Source organism: Microtus oregoni, unplaced genomic scaffold (assembly GCF_018167655.1).
Source record: "Microtus oregoni isolate MIOR12 unplaced genomic scaffold, Mior012 000002F_ref0000024, whole genome shotgun sequence".
NCBI classification, from domain to species: domain Eukaryota; kingdom Metazoa; phylum Chordata; class Mammalia; order Rodentia; family Cricetidae; genus Microtus; species Microtus oregoni.
The window spans coordinates 40,144,144-40,164,834 of NW_024543061.1; the positions used below are offsets into that span (position 1 = coordinate 40,144,144).

A 20,691-nucleotide genomic window follows, 5' to 3' on the forward strand; every position below is an offset into this window, starting at 1 on the left:
CCATAGTTCACCTGTAGTTAAAGCATCTCTCCCTTTCTTTCCCAACCCCACACCAGCTCTCAGCAACTACACAGGGAAATTCCAACTACTATCCTGACCACAAGAATGAAGAAAGAGACACACAACCACAAAGATGCTGCGAGCAAGCAGGTTGAGAAATCGTCTTAACCTCACCCCCTCATTTTCCACATGAGGAAACTGGTGCCCAGGAAGGAAAGATAACAGGGGAAAAGGTCACGTTTCTAAATAGTAGTTAGCAGAACTGAGACCAGAACCCCAAACTCCTGACACCTAAATTAAACACTCTTTCCATGGTTTCAAACCATCCAACAAGGGCAGGCTCACAAAGAGCCACAAAGGTACAATGCTCAAACTCTGACAAATAAGAACTCTGTCATGGTTGGGGAACATATAAAGAGATTTAAAAAAAAAAAAAAGTCTGCTATGGAGAAACCCTGTCTCAAAAAATAAAAAAAAAGTCTGTACTTAATGGAATGATATGTTCTCATTTTAACTACAAATTATGATTGAACAGTTACATCTGAGTATTATATACCAGAATCATAAGACATCAAGATCTAAGTCATGGTTGTAGATATTTCATTTGTTCCAAAAGCCATGAAACTCTATTTGGCCATTGAGCTACATCTTAGTTATCCAACATGGCAGACACTAGTCAAATGTCACTACTAATATTTCAATTAATTAAGCTTAAAAGACTCAGTTTCTTCATTATCTTAGCTCTATTTCAAGTGCTTATCAACTAAGGAAGCTATTAACAACCATCATTGGCCCAGTGAGATGAACTTGCTGCCAACAAGCTGGGCAACCTGAGTTTGATCCCCAGATTCTACTCGATGGAGGAAGAAAACAAAGGCCATCAGGTTATTGTCTGACTTCCACACATATATGCATAATGATAGCATGCTTATCCAAATAGAGAATCTTATCAGATAATGCTTACAGTACAGAACACAGCAGTCTGTGAAATGGGTGTAATATGGAAACTACATAAAAAGGAATTATAAGTGTGTGACACAGCATTGCCTCACCCCTTAAGATAATGGGGGTGAGAAAACGTCTGTATGATACCTAATAGGAACATAGATATTTAAAAGGGAAATGGGAAGACCTTAAAGGCTACTGCCTCTAGTCTGTATCTATACAGTTTCACGGGAGTCAGCTCCATCCCAGGAGACCCAGGAGCGGGCATATGGTCCAGGCCTACCGCAGCTTCATTCTTCTCTCCCATCCACAGGATGGAGAAGTGACCCAATCCATTCAATAAATGCAGAGGTTTTTATTGAGATTACTGGGCAGGAGCTCCAGTCTTCATCAAAAGGGTTGCCAAGCTATAAATAAGTCTATCTGAGATTTTGAGTGAGAACGAGCCAACACAAAAAGAAAGCAGAACAGAACCGGAGCGCAGGAGTGAGAGCGAGTCCTGAGGACACTCTCTGCTATGTCAAAGGGTAACCCAGCCCTTGACCTTTCAGAGTCTACGAGCTACAGTCCCACCCGTTCCCATCATGCGCAGATCTGAGCGAGGTTCTCACAGCTACATAGACACGTGCTGACCATCACAGAGTCACACCGAGAATGTGTCACACTCAGGTCACACACAGAATGCGTATGACCATCACGTTCTTCTAACTTTCCTCCGGAAGGAAGTCTCTTAAAACCTACCTGTCACCAACTTTTATATTTCTTATCAGCGTCCACCTACAATGCCATTTTAAAATTCAATAAAGTGTCCTCTATTCATGCAGACCTCAGAATACCTTCAAGATGCCGGGCGGTGGTGGCACACGCCTTTAATCCCAGCACTCGGGAGGCAGAGGCAGGTGGATCTCTGGGAGTTCGAGACCAGCCTGGTCTACAAGAGCTAGTTCTGGGACAGGCACCAAAGCTACAGAGAAACCCTGTCTCGAAAAACCAAAAAAAAAAAAAAAAAAAAACCTTCAAGATAACTTTAGGCTCTGCAAGATATTTAAGACAACTCCCCACCCCCCACCAGAGAAACTCATGATGAAAGTGTAATTGTGGTGTCTTGGTCCATTGGGTCACCCTCAAAGTGTTTCTAGGTCTCTTACTTTCATGCACTTGTACACACACACAAACACGTGCCACGTGTGTGCAAACTCTACACTGGTTCTTTTGAGTTTCTTCCTCCCTTTACGCTGATTCTGACATTTCAGTTTCTTTTTTGTTCTAGATCCACTATGCCAAATCATGACAATTATACTTTCATAGAGTCTGGCAATAAATGATTTAACAATCTGTTAGCAACTACTTTATTGTAATCCATACATTCTAGGGAATGCAGCTTTTCTTCATGGTGGCCCCTTCCAAAAGCCGTCTAACTGTATAAGTTAAGTTACCGAAATTCCTGACTGAGAAGAAGCGCATTAAAATGCAGGATAGGTTATTCGTGGATTAACCTTGTCTTAAATAATGCTAACGATATTTTCTACAGGCTTTGATTCCCTCTCTGTAAAATGATGTTTAAAAACGAATCATTGCTTAAATGTACAGATTTGAGCATAAAATACTCACTCCTGACTAGGGGTTTGCTTATTCTTCCAGTTATCTTGTTGAAATCTACTTATTTCAGTGCCGCTGTGGGTCCTGTATCTATTTTCAATTTTCTTAGCCTTTTTTACTTCCCCACTAATAATGCAGCCTTTGACAAGAAGAGTCCAATGGCTTTAGGTTGTCTCTGGGCAGCAATGCTGCTAGTTACCTTGAATCATCACCAACTATCCAAGTTCTCATCATTTTTTCAGTGGCTTTGCTGAGTGAGGGGCACATACCAGGAGCTCTGAAATCTAGATGTTGTTTGGCCCTTCTATGATGGGCATTAAGAACCAACATATATGGGACATTTAAATAACGTTTCCAAAGATATAGCAGCAGGCCAGTGCATTGGGTATAAATCTGTTTCTTCACCCTGGGCTAAGGCTTCTGATGGTCTGGAGGGGCGAATGTGAAATCGGAGCTATGCACACAGTTCGGAGTGAAATCCTTCACAGCTGGACTGTTAATAACCCAAACATGAAGCCAGGGCTCCACTTGAACAACTGTCCTAGGGACAAAAGTAACTCTGTGCCTCTGAGACTGTGCCTATTGTTGTCCTGGTTTATCCACCCTGGCCTGTTGGTCAGTTCTGTATGAGACAGATGTACGAGGCTTCCCTAAAAGAGAGACGTCTCCTTGGCCCTTAATATGACAGCAGAAGATACCAATGCCATTATTTTGTAATGGAGTCCCAGAAAAGCGAGGGGAGGACATATTTGATAAATGCCGTGCTAATTTACTCCTACGGAATCTGGAACTGTCATCTTTTCTAAGTTCCAGTGTCTCTGGCTGGTCAGGAGATAAACGTTGTCTTCTGAGGCTGGAGATGCCAATCTCTGCCTTCTCCAGGCCCATGACTGGCACGTGTGCCGAAACTCTGCGTTCCATCTTACCACACACTCTCTCCAGCAGCTCTCTATTCTGAATCATGAGTGACATCTAATGTGACCCTAGGCTGCAAAATGTCTACCCCAGAGCAAAACAGAAAACCGATTTACGTAAAATTAAAAGCTATTTTCTTGGTTCATCACTTGCTTCCTAGTTCCAAATGGAACACATTCTACCAGAATTATAGGCTACCTCTCCATCCAGCACTGGGGCATAGAATCTATCTATGCACAACCAAGGGGAATAAACATTACAGAAAAATAATGACTTTCCAAGCAGCGGGCACCCTACCAAACACAAGCTACATGTGTGTTCACAGATGGAAATGAATGGCTGTTTACCCTCAAGGCCCTATAAGAAAAATGCAGTCACCTTTACAGTAAAATGCAGCTTCCTATTGAACATGCAAAACTGAGACAGAAAGGGGACAGCATGAAACTAACAAAAAAATCTTAAGGGTATCTTGGGTTTCTTCAGTGATGCTGGGTACATTCAAGAATGTCCAGGGACTGTGGAGACCATCTTAAGGTAGTGGTAGCACTTCATTACAAGGTGAGTACTTGACTTAGAGTTCTAGAATCCACATTTAAAAAAGGCCAGGCATGGTGGTATTTACTTACAAGCCCTGTGCAGAGGGATAGGGGGCCCTGGAATTTGCTGGTTAGCCTGCTTATCCTTTTGGTGAGTTCCAGATCAATGGGAAACATTGTCTAAAATAACAGGTGGGTAGCCAGGCAGTGGTGGCAGAAGCCTTTAATCCCAACACTCAGAAGGCAGAGACAGGTGGGTGTCTGTGAGTTCAAGGACAGCCTGGTCTACAGGGCGAGTTTCAGGACAGCCAGGGCTACACAGAGAAACCCAGTTCTTGGGGGCGGGGGAGGTGGGCTACTGCTCCTGAGGAATAACACATGAGGTTAGCTTCTGGTGTTTACATGCACACATATGGCAAACGCACACACCCATACACCTGTGGAGATCCTGCACGGCTTAACTCCACACCTATGAGATCATAGATCAAAGCAGGGGAAAGGTTGCTCAGTTCTTTGTTGAACGGGTCACATAGAGCTGAGTGACGCCATATCATATGTAGAGCTGGAGACACACTTAGTGACGTCAGAAGACCACTGTTCATTAACACAACAAGACATACAATACAGATGTTGTCTGCTAGTGGGTTCCACAACACGGTAAAGTATATGTATTCAGGATCCAGTTATTCTGACCATTTCCTGGATGGAACAAAAAAGGGTCCACCTTCCCTGTCAGAGTATCACAGAGTGACAACAGGAAGCCATCCCAGGTTTCCTGTTGAGAGATCCAGCCAGTATTGACAAAAGCTTACCAGCCTCCTACTGAGATTCTGTGGTTTAGCACTTTGTCAAAACAGGATACTATTTAAATTTAAAAAAATTTACTGATTCAAGTTTAAAAAAAAAAAACCTGCTTTGCTGTTTTTATAACCAAATTCGTGGGTGGGGAAACTTTGACCTTTTTAAAAATGTATTTTTTTTTTAATTGGTACCTTTTATGGTTCTGAGGAGACACTATATTTAGCAGACTAGTTTTGAGGAGGAGGGCGCTGGAGTCAAATGACTATCACTTTCTATGAATTACTGTACATGTGAAATCATGGGCTCGTCACATTATGCAAAAAGCAACTCATGTGGAACAAACAAAAACACCTGTTTGCATACGAAAATGTAAAATCTCTGCGGGGAGAAAAAGGGGAAATACACACGAAGGCAGCCACAGCATAACGAGATGTCCATGTGAACCTGTTCCGTATGCAAAAGTTTTCTTTTTCTTTTTTTTTCTTTTCTTTTTTTTTTTTTTTAAGAAAATAAGGTTAAGCCAGGACATTAGAGTATGGTCAGGAGGCAGGACATGGTAGAGCACACCTGTAATCCCCCCAGGTGGAAGCGAAGACAGGATTGTTACATTCCAAGCCAACCTGGGCTATGGAGAGGGACTCTGGTGTCAAAACAACAAACAGAACCAGGAACAGCCCAATGGTAGCAGTCAAGATACTGGAGAAAATGGGGTTTCTGCTCATAAACAGAACTGCCAATTAGGCTCTCTTGCCTGGAGGCTTGCCCATTTGCTGTTCCTCAATCTAAACTATTCTGTTCCAGAATTCTCTCTTCCTCAAGGTCTCTACCCAAGGGTCATCTCCTCACAGAGGCCTGTCATTTTCCCGTGGGCCTGCTTTCACTGTTGTCTCTACTTAGACTTTTAGCTTACCAGCATTATGTGCCATAAGAATTGATCTCGGGGACTGGAAAAAAAGACTCAGTAAATAAAGACGCTTTCTGCCAAGTCAGACAACGAGTTCTAGTCCCAGGCCCCACATGGTTAAGAGAGAATTAAGTCATGTAAGTTATCCCTGGACTTCCATAAGAATGTGATGGCATGCCCCCAACAGACATAAATAATGAACAAATGTTAAGAATAATTATTTAAGAGAATATAATTTTGGTCAGGGAAAATAACTTAGAAAAGTGCTCGTCTTGCAAACTTGAGCACCAAGTTAGCTCCCCAGGAGCCATTTTTAAAAAGTCAAGTGTGTGTTCTTACTATCCCAGTGCTCGGGAATAGGAAACACATCCCTGGGGACTCACTGGTCCCAAAGAGCAAAGTAAAGAGATCCCAAAGAATGACATCTGAGGTTGTCCTCTGGCTCTCCACAAGAATGTAATGTCCCCAAGTCCAGGAACCCTGTCTACCTTATCTGTGGCTTACCCTAGGTTCCTGGTAGAATGGTTAGACCAACAGCTACTGAATAATTTTTTAGATAGTAAGTAGGGAAACACATTGCTATTCCATAGAAGTGACTTAGGGGACCCAAGTGTCCTTCACTTTCTACTTGTCTACGTAAGTACTGATATTTGCAAGGCACTAAACGAATCATTGCCTAAGAGATAGCAAAACATACTTGTCTATTTTGCACTATTCATTTTGGGGCTATCTTGGACGATCTCAGAGTTTTGAGATTGAACACATAACCTCTGGTGAAAACACCACAGGATCATGGAGAATTTAAGGAAGAAATCCAAGCCATCAAATATTAATGTACCTCTTCTTTGGTCAATCCCTCTTGTTAGTAACAGGCAACTCCTTTAGTGAGGAGCACAATGCTTGGCCAATAGCCTTGAACCAGCAGTGGTCACTCAGGGCCCGGGTCACAGTTTGTCATTATCTCTATTTTCTGTCTAACACAGCTGGCAGAAGTGAGGCATTGCCAGTTATGACACGCGCTCATGCGGGGATTCTAAATCAGGCTGGTGAGGAGGATGGGATTGGTGAACCAGCCTCCAAGACAGGCCTACTCCATGTGAGCAGTAAGTGTGGCTAGGCTAGGCTTGCTTGCAAACTATGATAATGTGGGCACATGTCTTCCAAAGGCCAATGTGTTAAAGCCTTGTTCCTAAGCTTGGCACAACTGGGGGTTGATGGATCCTTATGAGGTGGGGCCTAAGCTCTAGGTTGTTGGCCCTAGAAGGAGACTGTGGGACATTTATTTCCTTTTCTTCTTACTTTTCAGGCAAGGGATGGATAGCTTGCTTTGTCAAAGACTCCCACGATACACTCACAGGCCCCAAAGTCATGGGATGCCCCAGATACTGGATGAAACTTACACAACTCTGAAAACTCCTACCCATTTTTGTTGGTTTGTTTGTTTTTGTTTTCAGATCGGCACTCACTATGTGACCCTGACTGGCCTGGAACTCACTATGTAATAAAGCTGACTTCAAACTCACTGAGATCTTCCTCCCTCTGCTTTCTGGGTGATGGTATAAGGTGTACCCTGTAATGAGCCACACCCCTCTCTTTAGGTTAATTAGCTCAGGTAGTCACCATGTGAAGAAGGGCTAATGGTCACAGAAAGCCTGAGCCACTACAGGGGGGGCAAGATGCTGTTTCATGAAATCAGGCAAGTGTCCCAATGGAGAGGTCCATGTCCTCAGAGAATGAGTTATCTCAGAAGTGGGAGATCCTGCTGCCCTAGTCATACCTCAGTCTTAACTATCCTGTAATCTCAAGACAGACTCAGAACCAGACCACTCACTGGACTTAACCCAAGTCTCAGATCCACAGACTGCATAAAATACTAACTGTTGGCACTAAATAAGAATTAAGTTCTTTAATAACTAACAAATTCCCTGGCTTTCGAGCTACCCACCCGTTACTCCATCCTTGTCCTAGGGAATCACCACTACGTACAGATACAAAAGCTGAGCTCCAGCTCTTGCCATGGCAGCTAGGAAAGAACACAAAATGTACACCAGGTTGCACAGCCACAAAGGATGAAGAATCACAGCTGACCTGATAAATAACAAATACAGAAATAATTCCTGAAGCCTCAAGAGTGTAGGTGGATTTGCAGAAGAAACTTTTGGACGGGAGAAGGGAGACAGACCACCTCTAGCCTGCAACAAGGAGGGAAGAAGCTTCACGATGCTCTGCAGGGCCAGGATGTATGGAATGTGCAAGCCGCTCTGGCTTTGTTTTACTGTTGTGATTCTGGAGAAGCTGCAAGTTGCAATTTAATTGGAAACTTCCAGGTTTCTTAACCTTTACAACGAACCCTCACAAATGTTAACCACTGTGTGTACAAGCAAAACGGCCTAGCCTGTGGGCCTGTTCTTTTGTAATCACTAAGAGAGAATCAATTACACAGCCTGGAATCTCTCAGCAGCTTTATTCTCATAATAAAATAAATATCAAACACCCACATTGCCCCCCAAGCAACTGTGTTTCTTAATCGTCTTTTACGTTTTATTTTTTTTCTGGAAAGTTCCATGTTTTGTTTTATTTTATTTTTAACACGGCGTCGTCTCGTGTGCATCAAAGCTGCCATGATGGTTGTTATGGAACATGTGTTTTCAGAAATGAAGTAAATAATGTGGTAATGCAGAAGTGAAAGAACGAACGCCCCGCAGGTGCAAGGAGAGCTCCCTGAAGGGGAACATGTCACAGAGCAGCGATGAGTGACATTTCACTCAGTTCCCAAGAAAGCCAGTCAACTCTGACTAGATGGGCTCGTGAAAAGAAGTGCGTAGTCCAACTTTCCCTTCCACAAACGGTAAGGCCCAGAAAAGTCGAATGTAAGAGAAAAATCAGGTCACCCTCAGTCCTCCGCTGTATGTAAGGAAAGACAATCAGAATACGACTGTCTCCTCAGTGAGGGAGTCAGGTGAGGTGTCAGAGAGCGGCCACCTTAAACGTGACCTGAACCCTCACAGGAAGGGATGCCCCTGCAAGGCAGATGAACCACATACATTGTTTTTCTTGGGTTGTCTGATCTCCAACGTATCTAGCATATGTGAAGGCTCTAGACATGGTAACACAGTAATGGCCACGCTGAGCGAGACAGACTCTGAAACGCATGTCAGGGTGGACCACGGGCCCATATCCCGACTCTGAAAAGTTTCACAGTTGCATGATATTCCACTTCTTCTTGTACAGCTTGATGAAAGATGTCACCCACAATTAATACCCTAATGACCCCCAGAGTATCGGGCGCATAGGAAAGTAATATTTTGAGTGCTACAGGCTTGCATTTGTGGGTATACATGTGTGCATGTTTGTGTGTGATTGTGTGTTTGTGTGATTAGTCTGGATTAACCCTCCATGTAATGTGATGGGTAGACTTATCTACCTGAGAGAATCTCAAAGAGAGAGAGAGAGAGAGAGAGAGAGAGAGAGAGAGAGAGAAAGAGAGAGAGAGCGTGCACTTACTTGGACAAGGTCCTCTGGCTTATTAAGTAACAACTCCTGAATTTAGGTAGATCTGACTCAAAAAACTTATAGTAAACATTATCCCCTCAGCAGCACCCAAGTCAAAGAGGACAATTCCAGATGTTTTCCTGGTCAGTCAACATATTTACACAATGAACTTAGTGCCAGGGTATTATGGTTATTATTACTAAAATAATCGTAAACTGTCAGTTAGTAACTGTAAACCTTTTTCTAAATGAAAATAAAATTATCAGCTTGATCACCATTAGTAAAAGATCAATAACCCTTCCTCTGAGGGGAGCAGATATAAGACACATAGCTACGAATACTGAGAGGCACAAGCAAGAGAACTCAGGCAGATGGTGGTGGTGGTTGGGGCAACATGACAGGGACAGTCTCTCTGTGGACCCGGAGTGTACTGTGGGTGGAAACGCAAGTCTGAGGTCCTCCTCTGAGTGAGGGGAGGCCGCCCTCAGATAGAAGGCAAAAATTTAAAAGAGTATTTTTTTTTCTTAGTAAGAGAGGTACTTTTCAGATTTTCTTTTGAACTTCTCATTGCCACCGTTAAGTCTGCACAAATAAAAATAATTGTCAGTTTTTCAAAGGGTCCATGTGGTTCACCGTGGAGGAAGGGGTTTGGCTGGTTTCCACAGCTTTCATGTTTTTCTTATGGAGGGTGGGGATCTGAGCCCCTGGGGAGAAAATGGAGGTAGTAGATGTTCTCAGAGCTTCCAGAAATTATTGTCTGTGTTGAGAGCGGCACAGTGAGCGAGGAGCAGAGGGAAATGCATGTGGGAAGGGGCGAGACAGAGACAGTTCCGAGACGCAAGGAGAAGCAAGCCACATCAGAAGAGAACACTGCAGGCTAGAAGTGTCTCAGCATTTGTCGAGCACATGTGAGGCCCTAGATCCAATGCCCCCAAAAGAGACCTCCCCACCCCATCTTTCAGCAGAAGGACTCAATTATCACATTGTTTTAAAAGGAAAAAAAAAACCCTCAAGAATAGCTCTGTCTCATAGAGATTTCTACAGTAATGGAAGTGTTCTCTATCTGTATTGTCCAAAAACAGTAGCTGTCAGTCACCTGTGGTTATTAAAAGGTAAAAGAAAATGTGGATGGAAAAAAATGGTTCCATAGCAAAGAGCACTTGCAAAGGACTGTGGTTTGGTTCCCAGCATCCACATAAAGGCTCACAACGATACATATACTCCAGTGCCAGAGGATCTAACACTCTCATCTGGTCTCCATGGACACCAGGTATGCATGAGGTGCACATACATAAATGAGGCAAAACACATACATATAAAATAAAAACAAATAAATCTTTGAAAATCTTTTAAAAATAAGGGAGAATAAAAATTTACTTTTAGTTCAGCCTGTGTGCTAGCTGGCTGTATTTCAAGCACCCTGACTGTCTCTCCGCAGCTCTCTATGCTAACGTTCATTAGAGCATTTATGACACTGGACTGTAATTGTTTCTGCTCAGTTCAATGCTTTCGTGAGGATGCCAAAATACTGAGATGGAGACTAAGTCCACCGAGTGGGTGCAGTGTGTAGTAACTGCCTGGTAAGGGCTAGTGTGAGCGGCATGTGGAGATTGGTGAGTGAGAGAACGGCTCTGTGCTCATGCTTACTTTCCAGGGACTTTGTGTTCTGTAAGAATCTGCATATTTGTACCTTTATAGTGTGTGTGTGTGTGTGTGTGTGTGTGTGTGTAGTATATGTGTGTGGCATGTCTCTCTGTGTGTGGTTTCTGTGTGTGTGGTATGTGTATATGATATATTTGTGTGTGTGTGTGTGTGTGTATGTGTGTGTGCCTATGGATGTGTGGATGTCTGTATGTTGCTGGGATAGAACCCGGGGTCTAAAACAGGCTAAGTATCTGCTATATCACTAAGCTCTGCTCCATTCTCAGTCTTCGGAGGTTAAATTACACAAACTTATAAAAATAAATAAAATCCTCAATCTGAATCAATCACCATATTAATTACAATCAAATGAGATCAGGATTAATAATTGTGACGATATTTTGTTTGTGCTATAACAAATAAAGCTTACCTGAAGATCAGAGTGCTAGTCACACTATTTAGCCATAGAGGCCAGGCAATGGTGCCACACACCTTTAATCTCAGCACTGGGGATCAAAGGCAGACAGGTTTCTGTGAGTTCAAGGCCACCTTGGGCTCACGAAATTGATTCAGCCTAAAAGAGAAACAGAGCCGGGCAGGGATGGCTTACACCTTTAATTCCAGTTTTTGCGAGTCATACACCTTTAATCCAAGCACTAGGGAGGTGGAGACAGGAAGGGATATGGCTGGGTGGAGAGAAAAACATAAGGCAGGAGGAGACAGGAGCTCATGGCATTCAGTTTGAGAACTTGTGGAGACAGGATACCCCATTCGATCTAAGGAATTCGTAGAAGTAAGAACCAGTGACTGCCGCTCTGCTTCTCTGATCTTTTGGCTTTCGACCCCTAATATCTGATTCCAGGTTTTTATTATTAAGACCAATTAGAAATCATGAAACAAATAATCTCATGAGGAAAAAAAAAGCTGTGCTCTGCATCCCCAAAACATAACCCACCATGGCTTACTGACTCTGTCACGTCTTTTCCCAAGTCAGGTTTAGAAATGGCTTGATTTTTCTTTTAAATGTGTTCTTCTTTATAAATCTAGTACCTTTCTGGTTTGCCTACATTCCTCTCCTCAAAGATGATGTACCCAAGACCAAACTCTTGTGTTGAGAGCACTCAATTTTGCAAAACAAAACAAACAAACAGCAGCCATGGCAGTGAACAGGTGAGTTCAGGAGCAATATTTCAATAAACTTGCTGCTGGGCAGGGAAATCTCCATCTCCAATAATTTTACTTTCCAAGAACCACTGTCATTCTTCTCTCGATTTAACTCCTGGCCTTAAAGAAAGTAGCACTTTGATTGCCACAGGGAAGAAGGGCCAGGATTGGTCCCTGGGTCTGCTTGCCATTGCATGTTCTAAAGACCTGTTCTCTTATTAACGATCTCTTATTAAAGTTTCAGATCATACGGTCATCGGAATATGAGGACATTAGCAGAGGCTAGCCCCTCAGCAAGCAAGGTAAGAAATATGAGAGCTTTAGAGTCTAGCAGAGCCAGGACCCACAAGAACCACTGCAGGGTGTCCAAGGTGAGGGCACACTGGGAAGCCTCAGCAGGTATCAGGGTCCTTTCATTAAACCAGTTTCATCCAGATGCCAGTCAAAACCTAATCTACGGAAGAGGTGCAGTGCAGCCTTAGCCATTTCATCTGCAGCTGCACGCTCTCCAATTAAGCATTAATGTACTGTGTTGGAAATGTATACAAAATATATACACTGTATACAAAACGGTGAGGCTCCTGGAATACACTCCCCAACTCAGTTTTCTAAATAGTGCTGTGAGACAGTGAACTATTTATTTTCTTTCTATTTTTTTGCGGCGGGGGGGGGGGGGGAAGCAAGTGGTTTGAGACAAGGTTTCTCTATGTAACAGAGCCCTGGCTGTCCTGGAACTTGCTTCCAGAGTGCTGGGATTAAAGGCACGCACTACCATGCCAGGCTTTCAAATTCATCTGTGCATATTTTCGGAATTACTGTTCTCTAAATTGTCTCTGAGTTCAACCTACTGTCAATAAATCGATATATATGTATGTATATGTATATATATATATATCACATAATGTCTCTTTTTTGTAGAACTCCAATTGGAAAGCTGTATGGCTAAAAAAATGCAATGGAAAGATGAGCTGCTTGCTGTTAGACAGTAGGCATTTAGGTCTTATGCAGCCTGGGCAAACTTAACAAGCCATCATCCTAAACGCTGTATGGACCTCATAGAATACAGCAATGTACAGTGATATTACTTGCATCTGCTCAGTTCAAAAACTGCAAAACCAAAGTGGAAGACTAAAGAAGTGTTCATTAGGGACAAACATACAGAATATGGGTTGTCGTATACCAATATGGCAGACACAGAAGTCAGAGTCCCAGTATGTCTTCCTGACTCCATGGTGCTGGTTTGTGCTTTTTCTTTCTGCATTCTGCACAATGAGCAGAGCAGGTATTTGTTTATGGTGCACCTGTTGTAAATTATTTCAAAACTCTGCAAACTCATGCCATGCAACAAGGCTCACATGGGAGGTTTATTGGAAGAGGAGAGAGAAGGTGCAGAGAAGGGGGGCAGGGGAAAAGAAACCAGTTCCTGGAGACAAGTGGTGGAAGAGATTAACAGAAAGAGACAGAGGGAGAGAAAAAGAGAAAGAGGGAAGGAGAAAGAAAAAGAGAAAGGGAGAGAGAGAAGGAGGTGGGCAGCCCTACCTTTAAAAGGGAACACTGCGAATGCGCATAGAATAGCGGCTGCAGCTGAAGGTGTATCCTGTCAGGACCCCAAGGGCAGTCCACTACAGATGCCTGAATACTAACAGCACCAGCAGAAGCAAAGTCCTGGACAAACTCAGAGTTTGCATTCCAAACAGCACTCAAGTTCTTGATTGGCATACGCCTTACACTAGCAGCATGTGTGAGGCTGAGATGTGGGCCAGTCTCAACACTTACCTGAAAGGTAACCAAAATGCAGGCAGAAAATCAGGTGATTTTTATCAAGGCCCAGTATAATGCAAAATAATGAAATAATGCAACAAACAAACAAATAAAAAGAAGACACGCATCACAAAACTGTGAAGTATAAAGACTGGATCCAAAGCAGAAACGCCTGAGGGCGCAGAAAGGAAGAGATGCATTACGTCATGTATGTACCAACGTGACTCCACGCACTCGCCTTATGCATCACTTCCGGGGCTTCGTAGATGAACGCCACGGTTAACGGAGGGGGGGACTACCAAACTCTTATATGGTACACTGAGCTTCCTTTTCTGTTACATACAGAAAAACTTCTCAAGGTTCTCTCCCAGGAGACACAGCTCAGTCCTGTGATTTAAGAAGTAGTGGGTGCTGGGTCTCAGGGGTGGTAACTATGTATTCCGCTGTGCTCCCAGGACTGAACCACCAACCAACAGTCATCTGCAGACATGAAACCGAGACCTGGAGGGAAGATACCTTGCTGAAATCAGACATGCTTGGTTTCAAAATGCAAACAACGGAGGGAAATTCCACAAGCACACGACCAGGCACTTCGTGGGGGAAGCCATGGCGCTTCACCGACTCAAGGGGGAGCCGTTCCTAACCTCGGACGTCCTCGGTTAATACAGCGAGGTATTTTCTGGCAGATGGCAGTAGATGCTTTGATTGTCATAAAGTCGGGTACATTAGGAAGCTATTATGACAGAGGAGAGTCCTGACAGAGTGGCTTCGTCTGGATTTTTAGTGGGTGCTATGGGCTGTTAGTTACCCTGCCATCCAAGGTCATTTCCCCACAACTCAAAAGATGAGGGCAGAATGGCAGCCACCACAGCTGCACCGACAGCAGTGTGTACAGAGTTCAGAAGAGAGAGAGCAGGGGCTTGGGGGCCAAGAGCACCCCCGAGCAGGTGGGGTAAGACGCCTTTTCCTCCAAGCATACCCGGGGCCCCACTCTATAGTAGTTATAGGGTGTGATGATTAATTATTGCCACCTTAGCAACATCTAGAATCACTTGGGAGACCAACGTCTGGGCATATCAAAGAGGGATTTTCTAGATGGTGTTAAGTGAGGTGGGAAGACACAACCTAATAGGGTAGGTATGGCAAGTGAGCCCCGTTTTGTGGGCTGGCATACTGCATATGATAAGAAAGCAGAAGCATGCTGGAGGCCAGCAGTCATCTCTCTGCTTCCTGACTGTACACGTAGCTAGTGGCCATAAGCTCCTGCTTTCTCTGCCATGACAGACTCTCGTCCCCGGAACTGTGAGCCCAAATAAGCCCTTCATCCTTCGAATTGCTTCTTGCTAAGTATCTGGTTCCAGCACCGAGAAAACTTACTAATGCCTGGAATTTGGTGAGGCTGGCTGGACTTCTGTCTTTAGTAGCTTTTCTTCAGGCTGTCTAAAGGAATGGTCAGTCAACAGCAGCCCACATCTGGCCAACCACCTGTATTTATATGGCCTTGGGGCTAAGTTGCTTTTATATTGTTAAACAGTTGGGGAAAAACCATACAAAAGTAGAGTATTCCACGACATGCGAAAATTTGAAATTCAAACTTGAGTGCCCACAAGTGTGCTGGAATATGGCCATGTTCATTCATTTCTGCATTGTCTGATTGTCTGTGCTTTAACATGACAACGGCACAGTGAGTAGTTGCCATAGAGACAGTATGGCCCACAAAGCCAAAAATATTCACTATCTGGTCCTCTACAGAGAAAGACGGCTGACCCCTGGTCTAAAGAAAGAAGGGAGTTACTCTCAAATCAAATTCTATCTTTGCTGAGATCATGAGACATTCCAAGCAATATGGCAGGTGTAAGAGTTTATATATATATACAAACTTGAAACTGAGACGGGGGGGGGCAAGGTCAAGTCCGTCACCTAGCCCCCCTGACTGCACCTTGAAATGTCATCAATCTGTGTGTGCCTTGCAGAACTGGGAAAGGGCTCAGTAGAAATTTTAGCACGCAAACCCCAGACATAATCCAGGGGTGTAACAGGACCCCGGTGATGTCATATGATAAAGGAGATTTCTCTGGAGGCTTCTACATGGCATTGAGCTGGAGAATTTCCAAGAAATTGAATTTCTAAAGTGCCATCCTTGACGCTTCAAAATAATTCCACCCAAGCACCAAGCCTCCTTGAAGAAAACATTGTCTTTTCAGTGACCCTTGTCACTGAGTGTCGTCCTCAAAGACATAAATTGGAAGCTATTTTCTTTCCAGCGAGACAGACTAAATCCAGGATGTAGATTTTCCAATTAGGCTCTCTTTAAACATCTGTTGGTAGGGCTGCATTTAACATTAGTTATTTGAGCAAAGCACAATTTGATTAGACTGTCTGAAACTAAGCCAAAGTCTGCAAAATAATAGCTCAATTAAATTCTGTTTTGCTTGCATTTGTCTTAGATTTTCCTGAGTGTGATACTACTCCAAACAGTCAAGCAAACCAGTTCCTTTCAGAATGAGAGATTTAGGTGTCTTTTCCATCCTCCCTCCATGTATATTTAATAATCTTTCCCATCTTCGCTATGCTTCATTGAACTTAATCTTGACACCAAATACATTTCCGTCTTTTGCCTTTAGTCTCCTCTAATTTTCTATGCTTGTGAATTAAAGTTCTCTGCCACTATTATACCTAAATAGATTAGCAAATCTATAAAAGCAGGCAGAGGGCATTAGGGCAGCCTACCCTCAGTGAAGAGGTTCTCTTAGCTTGTACTCTTTACCCAACATGCATTTTAGGCATTTGAAGTCCAACTAAGGGGGGGAGTGCCTTTGGAGTCTTTTAATGATGTTTACGGTCTTGAAAAGTTGCTGGAGGACTATGAACCTGAAACTAGTGTGCAGCCTCATTATGGAAAGCAGTCTGTCAATGGACCGTTTGTCCAGCTTATATATTCCAAGCATTCATTTCCTCATTCACTAATTCATCACTCACCCAGTCATTCACTCATCCACTAACTGCTTTCTCGTTTAGCAACTCATTCATGAACGAGGCATCCACCAACTAAGGAGACGGCTCAGTTGGTCAGCTGCTTGCTATACAAGTATGAGGACCTGAGCTTGATCTCCTGAACCCATATTTTTTTTTTTAAAAAGAAAGCCATATGCTTTTTTTTGTATGTGCTTGCCACCCCAGTACCAGGGAGGCAGGGGCAGGCAGATCTTTGTGGTTCACTGGCCAATCAGCTTGGACTACTTGCTGAGTTCTAGGCCAGTGAAAGACAAGTATCTTCACCCAAGGAAAGATGCCCAAGGTTGATCTGTGGCTTCCTCACGCTCATGCGCATGCACACACGCATGCAGCAGGCACACATCATCTAACTTGCTAAAGGCATGGTCAATGGGGACCAGGAAGTGAGATTTACTCCTTGCCTTTGAAGACAATCTAGCATTGGTTCATAAGGAAAGGTACACCAGGTGGACATTTCAGATCCATCTGATTCTCAGATGGGAGGTCTGAGGTTTTCTTCGGATATATTTACCTGTCAGTAGACAGCAAAGACTGTCCCCAATCCTACTGCTCAGACATCTATCTGGTGACGGTCAGTAACAAGCAAACTGAGACATGTAACCTGGAGTCTTGCAAGTAGCTGTTTTCTCTTTAAAATGCAATCCTGAGAGGAGTGCTCTTTTCTGAGAATGTACTGTTTCTCAAGCCCAGTGCGAGAGACTTTCAGGCCCTTATCACTTAGCCTTCGAAATTACCTTTAGGTAGGCAGGCTAACTGGCCATATTCTCTAGATGAGAAAACGGAAATAAAGAGAGGTTAAGTTACTTTCCTAGGGCCGCACGGGAATAACATGCTATCAGGACTTGATTTGTCCGTCTGACCCTGGGAGTCACGCTATTAATAGTAGCATGATTCAGCTCCTCCCTGCCATATTTATTTGGACATGTGAATTTCCAAAACGCCGTCCTGCACAGTTAATGCAGCGAAAGGACTATGTATACCTTAGATCTGACAATAAAGAGATCCAGTGCTGGAGACAGATGGAATTTACCTAGTATCCTGGAAGGATATTGGGGAAATATACAAAGTATATATTTAATTTGAGGCAAGATTTCCATAGCTATCAAGGAATCATTTAAGCTTCTCAGAAAAAAAAAACATTCAAGTACTTCCCCACTTTGATATGTTTTTCAGTTGCCAGTAAATCCTGGTAAAGAGACCACTGCTTCTAACATTGGTGCCCTGGGCAGGCATAGGTAGTCAATTACCGAGTCTAATCTGGACCCACAATCACATAAACAGCATTGGTAGATACACACACACACACACACACACACACACAAAGACACATACACACAGAAATTAGTGGATACAAGAGAATTTCTCTGCATAATTCTATGTGGCCTACTAGTATTACTTTTGTTTCTAGACTAAATAACAATCCATTTGTGTTATTAAATAAAAAACATACCAGACATAATTTTATTGCTGTCTTACTAAGAATGGTTTCATTAGGTCTGAGAGGTGGCTATTCATGAGCATACAAGGGAATGTGTAGCCTCTGTGTCCTATAGCCAGGGACTGAGAAGAAATCCTCTTTACACAGTGTTCACAGATTCATGACAAGGAAGCTTGAGACATAGGGCAGTGCTCAGAGAAAGGGGAGAAAGGGGAGACTGCTCAAGTCATGGGGCACACCATCTGTTTCTGAAGATAGTTTCTTGAAATGTAAAGCATAATTTAATCACCAGGCTTATTTATTCTAAACAGCAGGTAGTGGCAGGCGATCGCGGTAGTTCTAGATTCCTTGGACTTTCAAATGTTACCATGAGGACTATACTTATTTCACCTCTTTGTCCAAACAAATATGATCCCGGTGGTGGTGGTGCATGCCTTTCACCCCAACACTAGCGAGGCAGAGGCAGGAGGATCTCAAAGTTCGAGGCCAACCTGGTCTACAGAGTGACTTCCAGGACAGTCAGGGCATCACAGAGAGACCTTGTCTCATAAATGTGTCTCCCCCGTCTTCCCAGCTAGGCTACAGCCATTTTTAGTGAAGAGTTAAGGGAAGGCAGAATTTGGGCTTGGTCTGACTGATAAGGGGCAGCATTGAAGTTCTGAAGGGCATTGGTACAGGTCTACAGGAAGGTTTAGAGCGAAGTGTGGAACATGAAACACCTACAAAGGAGAGAGGGTGCTTCAGGTTTGGGGATGACAGTGCAAGAAGGATGGGAAGTCCATGCATATGTATCTCAGTTTTTTGGTTTTTTGTTTCTTGTTTTTTTTTTTTTGTTTGTTTGTTTTTGTTGCACTTTTCAAGACAGAGTTTCTCTATAGCTTTGAAGCCTATCCTGGAACCAGCTCTCATAGACCAGGCTAGCCTCGAACTCACAGAGATCCGCCTGCCTCTGCCTCCCAAGTGGTGGTATTAAAGGTGTGCGACACCACTGCCCAGCCATGCATATGTATGTATCTGATCAACTAGCCCCAGAACAGAGAGTGACAGCAGGGAACACAGAGGTAGGAACGGAAGACATCAGCAGCGGAAGGAAAAATGGCAGCTATTACAACAAATGCAGAGAGGATGAGAAGACAGTGAGTCCAAGACGACATTAGCACTGCTGACTAATGAGGCCAGAGACAGAGCCATCTGCCTGGGACAAACTGGTGGAAGGACACTGGAGGCAGCTGAGAGCAGCTTCCATGGGGCCCTTCACGCATATCTGATGAAAGAGAGGGACACACTGTAGGGGACACAGGAATTGAAGACAGGAGAATGGCTTCTAGAAAAGAACTGGAAAGAAAGAAAGGGGAAAAAAAAAACCCACGAAGTCCAGAAACTCCAATTTCAAAAAGTTTAGAAGAAGCCAACCTCACAGCTAAATATAAGTTAGCCAAGTTAATGTACAGTACTAGAATGAGTGAGAACAGAGACAACATCAGAATTCAGTGGATTTGTAGGGTAGGGATGAGAAAAATGAGGGGGGGGGAGCAAAAGCAAAGAAACAAACAAGCAAGTAACACAAAAGCTAAAGCAGTCTACCGAATATTCTGGAATATTCTGGTTCTAAATGTTCAGCAGCCACAAGAAGTAGAAGAGAGTGGTTTGGAAGGTACAAGCCACCCAAGAGTTTGGAACTACCCATTTAAAAATCCACATTTACCAGGAATCCCAATAAATGTTGGGCTCTGTCGGCCGGAATATTTACCAGAGTAGTTCACCAGGCTGTAACGAAAAAGGACAAGGGCTGGTGCTCTTTGCCCAGTTGAGTCTTGGCGGTTTTAAAACTCTACTGCTTAAGTAGTTAAAAATCTGTCCTTTTGATGAGGGGGGCAAGCTATGAATAGAAGGCAGCAACCCAGGCCCTTCAGAAACAATGAGTGCTTGGTCTCTGTAATTTACTGGGCAATAATTTAAAACTCAAACAATCCCAACAGCAAGGAGACTGAAGACTAGCAAAAGTTCAAAATGGGATATGTTCTCTTTAAAATCTTGAGAGCAACTAAATATGACAACCATCTGATGTATGAAAATTATTCACAACCAAAAACAGACAGTCTGGAAATAGCCGGGATGACTTCATTTAGACAGAATTACCCAAATCTGTTTCTAATATACACAGTACACATAATAAATTTTTACAATATGACAAGCAAAACAAACTTAATAAAAGTTCCCGATCTTTTGTTACACAAGCATGCTATATCCATGGTATGTTTATAATAGTTTGCTCATGATATCACAACTCAGTAACAAAGGCGTAGGCAATACAAAAACAGTTACTAGGCATGACATCAGCTCACAACTACCGTAATTACATCGAAACACAAATTTCCCAAACTGTACATTTTCCAAACTGCTTCTCAATTTCAACGACTGCGTTTAGACAATTACTTACAGAGTGGTCTGCAGGCTTTGAGTAATACCCGGCTTTCTTC

At 43.3% G+C, this 20,691-nt stretch overlaps 1 protein-coding gene across 5 annotated transcripts in view; it reads right to left on the reverse strand.

The window, feature by feature from the left end:
• The window catches only part of Foxp1 (forkhead box P1), a 237,106-nt gene that overhangs the window by 117,030 nt on the left and 99,385 nt on the right, over positions 1 to 20,691 (reverse strand). The window lies entirely within an intron of this gene.